Raw genomic sequence first — 10,190 nt, 5'->3', positions numbered from 1 at the left:
TGGTGCTTGGCCCAGCGGAGGTGGTGAGAAACGGGCAGATTCTGGGCGTATTTTGCAGGCAGAGCCAAAAGGGTTGAGGGTAGGTGCGATGAAGAGAAAAGGCAAGCATGTTTACAAAGCCCATCGCCTCAGCACCTGGAAGCCGGTGTCACTTTCAGAGATGGGGACTCTGCTGTGGGAAGGGTGGGTCTGGGAGAAGATCATGGCCATAGACCAGACCTGTGTGCACTCACACAGACCAAGATGAGAACCCAAACAAATGCTCGCAAACCCCCAAACATCAGTCCAGTGCCAGGGAAACTGCTCAGCTCAGTTTACAAACTGCAGAGGCAACTACTGAACAAGTCTGCAGAACTCCCGCTGACAAAGCCGAGAGGTAAGACAGGGCTGCTGGAGGAAAGAGAAGGATGATTGCTGAGCACAAAGGCCTCCTGCGAGGAAGGAGGTGCCCCTGAGCCCCCTCCCCAAACAGAATCCAGGCCCCAGGCTCCCTGGATCCTTGGTTCATCAGCTCCCACTTCCAACGTGGCTCAACCTCCAAACCCCAAAGGAGATGCTTTCTAATCTGCAGCTTCGAATGAATCCCCAGCTCCCCTGGGAAAGAGCTCAACACAGAGGAGGTGGGAACAAAAAGGGGCCAAGTCTCTTAAAAAGCCCAAAGCGTCTCAAAATGAATAGCAAGCGCCCGGATGGTGCGCCTCTCACTTTGGCCAGCAGTCGTGGCTCTGAGGAAGTCTAACAAGGCCATTACCGCCTGAAGACAAGCATCTCACACGGCTCAGATCACCCCCTGCTCCTGGCGACAGCAGGCGCCGATTCTGGGTGGCTTTAAATAAAACAAGAGGGCCTGGTGCCAGGGGAAGTGAGAACTGCAGCCGCCGGCAACTGTCGCCTCTCCCCCAGAGATCCGGGATGAATGGCTGCAGCAGGTGCGGCCCGAGGGCCCAGCGACCTGGTGCGGAGAAGCCTGACATTTTGTCAGGGATCCCTGGATGGGGCTAGCCGGGAGGCCCGAGGCTGTGGTGAATCCCAGGGACAAAGAAAAGAGCGCCCCTCTGGGAGTGCGAGGGTGAAAACTGACAAGCTCAGCAGAGTCCCAGATTGGGGTGAGAACTGGAATAGTATTTCCGCAGTGGGGTCTTTTGTTTCCGCCTGCCCAGCACCTGTCTGTCTCCACTCCTGGCCACAGAAATCGGTTATTTATTTGGAGAATTGTATTAGTCTCATCGTCTTATTATGCAGATCCGATACTGTGATGTTTGAAGAGACTCTAACCTTCCCAGGAAATCAGTCCTGAATATTCGTTGGAAGGACTGATGTTGAAGCTGAAACTCCAATACTTTGGCCACCTGATGCGAAGAACCGTCTCATTGGAAAAGACTCTGATGCTGGGAAAGACTGAAGGCAGGAGGAGAAGGGGGCGACAGAGGATGAGATGGTTGGATGTCATCACCGACTCGATGGACGTGAGTTTGAGCAAGCTCCGGGAGATGGTGAAGGACAGGGAGGCCTGGTGTGCCGCAGTCCATGGGGTCGTGAAGAGTCGGACACAACTGAGCGACTTCACTTTCACTTTCACTTTTCACTTTCATGCATTGGAGAAGGAAATGGCAACTCACTCCAGTGTTCTTGCCTAGAGAATCCCAGGGACGGGGGAGCCTGGTGGGCTGCCATCTATGGGGTCGCACAGAGTCGGACACGACTGAAGCGACTTAGCAGCAGCAGCCCCATTTCAGGGGTGGGTATGTGACCTGGATCTGTCCAATCAGAGTATCCTATCCCTGCTTGCCTTCGTTAAATGTCCAATGAGAGTCCACCTTGAGATTTTAGGTAGACCAATCGGGAAAGAGTGGCTGAGAGGACCTCTCCTCTCTGCTTTGCTCCTCTGGCTCAGTTCTCAAGGAGGTTCTTCCCAGTGGGAAACCCAAAGACCCACTGGACTGAACAGCAACACTTATCAGCATCGTAGTTTTTCTCCTGCTACGCTGAGCAGCACAGGTGCAGCAGTCGACCAGAAAGCTGGATTCAGTGACGGCTGCGATTTTGCCAGTACAATTTACAACACAGCAGCAGGGGCAAGGGTATGTTGCCCCAGGTGGAGTATGCTGGAAAGTGATAACAGCAATGGACAACAGAATCTAAAATGGTTTGGAGGGGAATTAAAATACGGGGAGGGAGGAGCCAGGTTGCAAAAAGAGAAGGTTGCAGGGTCAGGCATTTATAAAGCCTGGCATGCCAAGGCATTGTTGGAATTGAGGCACTAAAGGAAATGAGTTGAAAGTCGAGGAACTGAGTGGAGCCAGGCTTCGGGGCCCTGATGCTTATGTAATTTAGGGACTCTCTTGAGTGTGATATGAGCGATATCCACCCCCCTGCAATATGCTACATTACAGTCAAAAAGGATTTTTGTGGTTGTAAATAATATACCTAATCATTTGAGATCATCAAAAGGAAGGATATCTTTGGTGAGCCTGACCTAATCAGGTGAGCCCTTTCAGGGGTATCTAGATGTCTGAAACAAAAGCCAGAGGAGTGTGTTATTCCTGGCCTGGAGAAAAGCAAGTGGCCAGGTCCTGAGCTGCTTCTGGGGGCCGCATGGCAAGGAACCAAGGGGCAGCTTCGAGGAGCAGACTGGAAGATTCTGCTGACAGCAGGGGGAGGACAAGGACCTCGGCCCTGGAGCAGAATGCAAGCTGAGGGAGATGAGCTCACACCCTAATCGCTTGGATTTGACAACACATAAGGGCCGGGGGATCTGACCTCAGCCTTCCTTTCAACTTCAGTCTATTTGCACCTTCAGCTTCAAGGAATCTTTGGACATTAATTTGTCCCAGAGACTATTGTAAAGACTTTCTATTTGAATGCAAGGCAATATATCGTTGGCTTGTATTATGGGAATATATATATATATATATGCAATCTATATGCACCTCTGATAAGCTATATTGGATAACAATGCTATTATGGTTTAGATGCTAAGTTGTGTCCAACTCTTTTGCAACCCTGTGGACTGTAGCCTGCCAGGCTCCTCTGTCCATGGGATTTCCCAGGCAAGAATACTAGAGTGGGTTGCCATTTCCTTCTCCAGGGGATCTTCCCAACCCAGGGACTGAACCCAGCATCTTGCATCTTCGGCATCAGCAGGCAGATTCTTTCCTACTGAGCCATCTGGGAAGCCCAAGTCGGACATAATTTGAGATGGGAAAAGAACAGAACTCATTTTGAGTGGAGAGTACTGGGTAGGCTTGTGTCGACTCAAAGAACAAGTGTTTCCCAGCCCCCTGCTGAGTACTGTTCCAGGAGGACCCACAGGAGCATTGGCTGATATTGGGGTTCAGGAAGGCAGGCCCAGGGCTGGGCTGAGAGACTGCAATCCCGCCATGGGGACAGCCCGCCCCTGGTTGCCCACAGGCCTCACTGTTAGGTTTTACAGTCAGAAGAACCAACGGTGGGAGGACGTAGGAGCTGGATGCCTGTTCCCCACTCCTCCTGTCTCCCTGTGTCCGTGTGTCTCAACCCTGGCTGCAGGTTGGAATCACCTGGGCTCACAGGCTTTCCAGGTCCCACAAATAAAAACCCAGGATATCTCAGTCCACTTTGTATTTCAGATCAACCCATTAAGGTGCTCAGTAGCTCAGCCGTATCCAACTTTTTGCGGCTCCACGGACTGTAGCCTGCCAAGCTGCTCTGTCCATGGAATTCTCCAGGCAAGAATAGTGGAGTGGAGCTTCCCTGGTGGCTCGGGGGTAAAGAATCCGCCTGCCGATGTGGGAGATACTGGTTTGTTCCCAGGTCCGGGAAGATCCCCCATGCCACCGAGCATCTAAGCCCGGGCACCACAACTGCTGAGCCTGCGCTCTAGAGCCGGGAGCCGCAATTACTGTGCGCAGGCGCGGCAACTGCAGAAGCGTGCCCGCCCTCGAGCCTGTGCCAAAGAGAAGCCGCCGCAACGAGAAGCTCCTGCTCCACAGCTGGAGAACAGCCTAGAGAAAAGCCTGTGCAGCAACGGAGACCAAGCGCAGCCAGGAAATTAGTTTTAAAAAAAAGAATACCGGAGTGAGTCGCCATTTCCTTCTCCAACCCAGGGATCGAACCCGAGTCTCTTGCATCCCCTACCGTGGCAGGCGGGCTCTTTAACCCTAGAGCCACCTGGGGAAGCCCCTCAGATAACAGATTCATTTGTAATGTATTAATAAGTGTGTCCATGCAATCTCTGAGACGTTACTTGAACTGAAAAGTTATATTTGTTTAGCTGAAATACAAAGTTAATTAGGCCTCCTGTAGTTTATCACATGACGCTGGGAGGTGGAGTTTTAAAAAAATACTGAGACCTGACCTCTTCAACCCCGGCAGCCCTGGCTTCCCTAACCCTCACCCACGCTCAGCCTCTATAGGGAGGATGAATGATTTCTACAGCTGATGAATTGGGGGAAGGGAAGTGGGCATATGTGCCTTGTCCCCTCCTGGCCCTTTTCTGAGACTGGCGGGTGTGGGAGGGGTACTCTGAGCGGTAGGGCATCTTTGTCCCTCGCGTGGAGCCTACCCACCAGCGCCCTAAGTGCATGGGGGGGGGGGGGGGGGGGACGGTGTATTAGCAAGGTTGGCACAGTCCCCAAGTAGCTCTTCTCATTATTAAGGTAGAATCTCTTTCTCACTTGGTTGTGAACCTCTCTAGGGAGGGAAAGGATGTTAAGAATTGACACACACACCCCAAAACTCCGACATCTGCCCCCTCCTCTCCTCCTTCAGGGCTTGGCTAATTCATACACAGTCTTCACCTATTAGCTAAAAAGAACCTTTGCTCCAAGAAGCCCTCCCCAGACCAAGGCAGATCCTCTGGCTGTGTGTTTTCATAAGCCCCTCTGGATATTCTTTCTATTGGAAGTGAAGTGAAGTCCCGACTCTTTGCGACCCTGTGGACTATACAGTCCATGGAATTCTCCAGGCCAGCATACTGGAGTGGGGAGCCTTTCCTTTCTCCAAGGGATCTACCCAACCCAGGGATCAAACCCAGGTCTCTCCAATTACAGGTGGATTCTTTACCAGCTGAACCACAGGGGAAACCCAAGAATACTGGAGTGGGTAGCCTATCCCTTCTCCAGGGGATCTTCCTGACCCTGGAATTGAATTGCTGTTTCCTGCAGCCCACCCTTCTCTCTGGCCCATATCAAAATTGTCATTGACTGAAGTGGCATTTCTTGACCTCGACACAACTGAAATTTAGGGTCACAGAAATCTTTGTTGTATCTCTCCTGTGGATCTTAGACTGCTTAACAGCATCCTTGCCCTGCACTCACTAGAAGCTGGTGACCTACTCCCCTGCCCATCTCCAGGGGGACAACAAAATGTCTCCAGACATTGCCAAATATCTCACACGTGCTTTAATGTCCTGCTATTTCCATCATAATATCCTTAACAGTGTCTAAACAAGGGGCCCTGAAAATTGTGTGGCTGGGTTCTGTTTGTGTACCTCATTTTAAGATTTTTTTTTAATGTGGACTATTTTTAAAGTCTGTATTGAATTTGTTACAATATCGCTTCTGTTTCCCGCTTTGGTTTTTTGAACACAAGGCATATGGGATCCTAGCTCCCCAACTATGGATCAAACTTGCCCTCCTTGTGTTGGACGCTTTAACCACTGGACCGCCAGGAAAGTCCTTACCTATTTTTTTTGTTTTAATGCTTCTCTCTTAACACTGAGCAACTAACACTTCGACAACACTGGCTTTGGGAGCAAAGAATGCCTCTACCTTATTTACTGCGGCCCCCTCTGCGCCAGCACAGAGAAAGTGCTTGAAAAATATGTGCAAATAAGGATCAAGCAAGAGGCTGAATCCAGGCTCTGGGGCTGCCATTCCCACCCTACACCCAGCCCCTCCCCCCACCTCTCCCCCCGCTGAGGAACAGAAGGAAATATAACCTCAGCCGACCTGCCTAAGTCGCTCTATTCAATAGCCTGCCTTCCCCAGGCTGCCGGAACATTCTTCCAAACTCCTCAAGCGTGTCAAGCAGCAAATGTACCCTGTGTGGTCTGTGGGCCTTTCTCGAAGGCTCCATATGCCATGTCAGCTGGACAGAGCGGTAATCCCCAGATGTAAGCAGATAAGGGCCGGGGGAGAGCCTTCACACTGCATTTCCGAGCTCCACCCACTCAGGGCAGGCCTTCATTTTGCATTAATTCTGGCCAATTTAGCTTGCCCTCCCTTCCACAAAACAGGAGTCCAGTCGACCTCCTGGGAAATCTTAAAGCCAGCTGAGCTGAGGACAGGAGGCCCTGGGAGGCCAATATAACCTGCTGTAGGACAAGGCAAGTCTACTTAAAATGGGGACCCAGATTTCAGAACACAACAGTGAAGGGGAGATTTCTCAGAGTTAATAGTTTTACTGGAGCTTTATCTTGAAAAATGAAAGTAAAATTGATAACAACTAGCCTATATTTGCAGCAGCTTTCTTCATAATAGCCAAAAACTGGAAATCACTCTGATCAATGATTAAACAAAATGCCATGCAATCCACACCAGGACATTACTCAGCATCAGAAAGGAACAAACTTCTGAAACACTCAGGCAACAATTTGGATAGACCTTGTATCAGACTCCTAGGATGGCTGTAACAAAGTACCATGAATTGACTGGCTTTAAAAAAACAGAAATTTAGAGGACTTACCTGGTGGTTCAGTGTTTTAAGACTGTGCTCCCCGAGCAGGGGTCCCGGATTGGATCCCTCATCAGAGAACCAGACGCCCCATGCTGCAAGTAAAGATCTCGAGTAACTCAGCGAAGATCAAAGATCCCCCAGGCAACAACTAGGACCTGGCGCAGCCAAATAAAAGAATAAATATTTTTTAAAAATTCAACCAAGGGAAAACAGTTCCCATGAAATCCTTGCTTCCAGATCAGGAAACTCGAGTGTGAAACTGTATCCTAAATATGTACACAGAGAATCTTAAATGAACCAGTTTATGCAACCCATGCGTTGGGAATAAAGAATGTGTCAGAAATATCTGTGCTATAAAGGTCTAGTGTTCCGAGTGCCCTGACTCCAACCATGTAGTCTGAAAAGAAGACCAAAGTCTGTGCGGAAGTGAGTCTGACCCTGTCTGGAGACCAAGAGTGGACCAACAGGAGACAAGCTTCACAGCGGCCATTCGTCACACTCACCTCGTCCCAGTACAGCTCCAAGTTCGGTGATGATGAAGACACATAAAATACTTGGGAAGAGCTGAAAAATTCATCCAGTCTGCAAGAGAAACTTTTCTAAAAGGCTACACAGGGACAAGAGAGCCTGATCTCGTTAGTGACAGGATTCCACTCTGAGAACCCGGCTCCCTGCCAACTATGTTATCTCAGGGTAATCTATTCACCTCAATGGATATGAGTTTGAGCAAACTCCGGGAGATAGTGAAGGACAGGGAAGGCTGGTGTGCTGCAGTCCATGGGGTCAAAAGATTCGGACCCGACTAAGCAACTGAACAACAACGACAGCCTATCATTGGTAAAAACTTAAAGCGAGTCTATGAACAAAGGAGAGTTACCTTGATCTCTGAGTTGTTGAAGGATTAAAGGAAGCAATGTAGGTGGGGAAGTGCTCTGTGAGTCAATTACAGGTATGTAGTTGAGACATGAATTCCTGGAAGGCAAGCCCCACATTCTCATTATCTTGTATCCCCAGAGCCTGGCCAGTGCCTGGTACACAGTAGACTTTCAATAGTGTCTATAGAAGGAATAAATTCAAAACTCTTTTGCTAAGGAATACAGATTTCCCCCCGCCCATCAGGGTGTCTTTCTTCTTCTTCTTTTTTCTTTTTATGGCCACAAGGCATATGGGATCTTACTTCTGCAATCAGGGATCAAACCCATGCCTCTTGCACTGAAAGTACAGAGTCTTAACTATTGGATCACCAGGGAAGGCCCCCTAAATGGTCTTTTCTTAACTGTATATATCAATAAGAACACGCAGATTAAAAAAAAAAGAATACACAACTCATAAAAAAAAGTAAGCAAAGAATAAACAGAATTTTTTGTTTGAGAAGACTTTTGAACACATGAAAAACTGCTCAAACTTACTTATAATTAAAAAATCTAAAAGAACACAATAAGATTTTAAAAAGCTATTAGATTGACTAAGATCTAAACGTTCAAAAAGACTATGCTGGCAAGGATGTTGGGAAACAGCCTTTCTTAAGCATACTGGTATGTATTAATACAGCCCTTGGAAAGGGAATTTGGTGCTGCCTACCCAGCAGGAAATGGCAACCCACTCCAGTGTTCTTGCCTGGAGAATCCCAGGGACGGAGGACACTGGTGGGCTGCCATCTATGGGTTCGCACAGAGTCGGACACGACTGAATCGACTTAGCAGCAGCAGCAGCAGCACCCAGCACGAGGGCTGGACATACTCTTTGCCACAATTCTATTTTGAGGGTGGAGCACTGGTTTGATTCCTGGCTGGGGAACTAAGATCCCACATGCCATGTGGTATGGCTAAAAAATTTAAAAATAAAACATTGAAGCTGATCGTTGTAAAGTGAGAGGAACTGGAACAGTGGACTATCTACATTGCATTTTAAAAAATGAAGTAAATGGTGTAAACATCATTTGTCTTAAAAAGGTATATCTACAAAAAGCACTTCTATGAGGCTGGTAACACAGCCTGTCCTTAGGCAGCGAACCGAAAGGATGGGAATTAGCAGCATTAAGGAAGGCTGGCACTTTCTTTACACACCATTTTCTGTTTTGTTTTTAAAGAATTTTAAAGCACAACGTTAGTAAACCGAGTTCCCGTGTACTGCTCACCCGGTCTCTCCTAAAGTTAATATCGTGTGTGTCCCTGGTGCATGTGTCAAAACCAAGAAATTAACTATTGATTTTACTCGAATTGCCCCAGTTTTTTCCACTGATACCCTTTTTCTGCTCCAGGATTCAATCGAGGATCCCATACTACATTTAGCATGTATCCCTTTAAGCTGCTCAGATGAGCATGAATTACTTTGTAAAAACCGAGCATTTTTTAAAATGAAATGTATGATCATAACAGTCATGGGATATTGATGCTTTGACGACATAGTGCTTCTTTAAATTAGAGGCAAATGTTTTCCTAAAACCTCTTTTTCAGGTAATCATTGTGAATCATTTCTCTCAACAATGTTCTTAAACAAAAACTCTTTTTCTTGCTATTATTAGAGGTTCATTCATGGGTGTCATTCAGTCCCAGACATTACAGGTGCAAAGCTTCCAGGCATCAGACGCAAACTCGAATTTCCATCACTGTGCTCTTCCACCTCCACTCTCATTCTCTGCTTGTCATTGTTCAGCCGCTCAGTCACGTCCGACCCTTTGCGACCCCATGGACTGCCGGACGCCAGGCTTCCCTGTCCTTTACTATCTCCTGGAGTTTGCGCAAACTCAAGTCCATTGAGTCAATGACGCCATCCAATCATCTCATCCTCTGTTATCCCCTTTATGCAGGTATATTTTTCTAAAAAATTACATTCAATCACCAATTCACCAAAATACCAGGAAAAATAAAAGATATTGACTACTAGCGCATGCAGCTCCCCAATTCCAATTTTTCAGCCTTTGGAAAAATGTCACACTCAAATTACTTTACATATTAATATACATGACATTAAAATGAATAAAAACTGTACTTCCCTTCAAAACTTTAACCGTCTAAGATGATTAGCTTCTAAATATGAAAACAATGAAAAACATAAAAAAACAGCTGTTAACAAATTGTTAAAACTGCCTTAGGCTTCTCCCATCACTCAGTAACCTCCATGACCTCCAAATTAAATAAGATAAATCATGTGTTTCTGGGCTTTTTGTTTGTCAGTTCATTTGGTTTTTCCTATTTAAGCCTAAAGGCTCTATCCAGCCTCCTATGGGTATATTTCAATGGCAAAAGAGTTTTGGAGTTTTAAAATTTATTTTCAACGTTTTAAATTAGGAGGTTTCAAGAAAACTCCAAATGTTCAGATTTTCTTTAAAAACAAATTTTTTAAAAATTATTTATTTTAATTGGAGGCTAATTACAATATTGTGGTGTTTTTTGCCATTCATTGACATAAATCAGCCATGGGTGTACATGTGTTCCCCATCCTGAACTCCCCTCCCACCTCCCTCCCCACAAATATTTTCTTTTTAACTTTTGGTCCACTGGGTCTTTGCTGTTGCTCAGGCTTTTGTCTAG

Source organism: Ovis canadensis, chromosome 13 (assembly GCF_042477335.2).
Source record: "Ovis canadensis isolate MfBH-ARS-UI-01 breed Bighorn chromosome 13, ARS-UI_OviCan_v2, whole genome shotgun sequence".
NCBI lineage: Eukaryota > Metazoa > Chordata > Mammalia > Artiodactyla > Bovidae > Ovis > Ovis canadensis.
Note: the sequence above shows the minus strand (reverse complement) of the source record.